General features: G+C 38.8%; 1 protein-coding gene across 2 annotated transcripts in view; it reads left to right on the top strand.

Moving 5' to 3' along the window:
* Positions 1-174: 174 nt before the first annotated feature.
* LOC116379333 (barrier-to-autointegration factor-like) overlaps positions 175-988 on the top strand; it is a 2,541-nt gene continuing 1,727 nt past the window's right edge. Inside the window, exons 1-2 of one of the 2 annotated variants that reach the window (XM_031841274.1) lie at positions 177-373; positions 466-531. The gene's annotated coding sequence lies outside the window, so the exon portion shown is untranslated. Of the gene's footprint in view, positions 532-988 lie in introns of both variants that reach the window. The other variant, XM_031841275.1, reaches the window with a different exon arrangement.

The raw sequence follows: 988 nt of genomic DNA, 5'->3' as shown, positions 1-988 counted from the left end.
TATATATACATATATATATACATATACATATATATATACATATATATATACATATATATATATATATACATATATATAGACATATATATATTTATATATATATGTGTGTACTGTACTATCAACCACACAATCAAATCTCATTCTCCACGTTTAACAGCGAAATGATGGCGGGTTTGTTTTCTCCATCGAGTGACTCCTCTGTTCAGAAAACCATCTTTGACTGTCTGCGTCATGACGTCACGTTAGAGCGTCAGTCAACGCGTCTCGCATTTCCGCGTTTCCGAATTAAAAACGCCTCCAAATACAGAGAGAAAACAAAGTTTTCCAGCGGGGCTCCTCGTGGAGGTTCAGGTGTTTGTTGTCCAGGATTCAGGTGAGCCTCACGTGACGTTCACGTGTTTAGTTCAAATCACAGAGTTCAGTTGATGATGAAATGTTTAAACTTGAATCGGTTTGTCTCTGTAGAGTTCGTCTGTCTCAGGGAACCAGCAGGATCCTCTACAGCACGTGAACCTGGTCCACCTTCAGCAGGTAAAGACCCTCTCTGAACCGGGCTGTGTCTGGACCACCAGAGTCCAGGACCACCAGAGTCTGGTTTCACTGGGAGACTCCAGCTTCACATTCTTCTTCTGTTACTTTTCTTTTTAGTTCAGAGGAGAAACAGGAAGAGACTTTTTACTACAAAATAAAAGCCCCATTAATTCATAACTCAGACATCACTAGTCGCTTAATGATATCAGATCTATCAGCTGGTGATGTCAAACAGTGATTAGATGTAATTAAGTACTTTTACTCGAGTACTGTAAACGTCTGAGGTACTTTACTTTAGTACTTCCCTTTTCTCCACTACATCTCAGAAGTACTTTATACTGTACTACATATCAGAGGTACATGTTGTACTTTTTACTGTACTACATCTCAGAGGTACATGTTGTACTTTTTACTGTACTACATCTCAGAGGTACATATAGTACTTTATACTGTACTA

The sequence above is a fragment of the Anarrhichthys ocellatus genome, unplaced genomic scaffold (assembly GCF_004355925.1).
Source record: "Anarrhichthys ocellatus isolate YVR2014 unplaced genomic scaffold, GSC_Weel_1.0 scaffold4124, whole genome shotgun sequence".
Lineage (NCBI taxonomy): Eukaryota > Metazoa > Chordata > Actinopteri > Perciformes > Anarhichadidae > Anarrhichthys > Anarrhichthys ocellatus.
The sequence above is the reverse complement of the archived record's forward strand: the minus strand, read 5'-3'. Positions and strand labels throughout refer to the sequence as shown.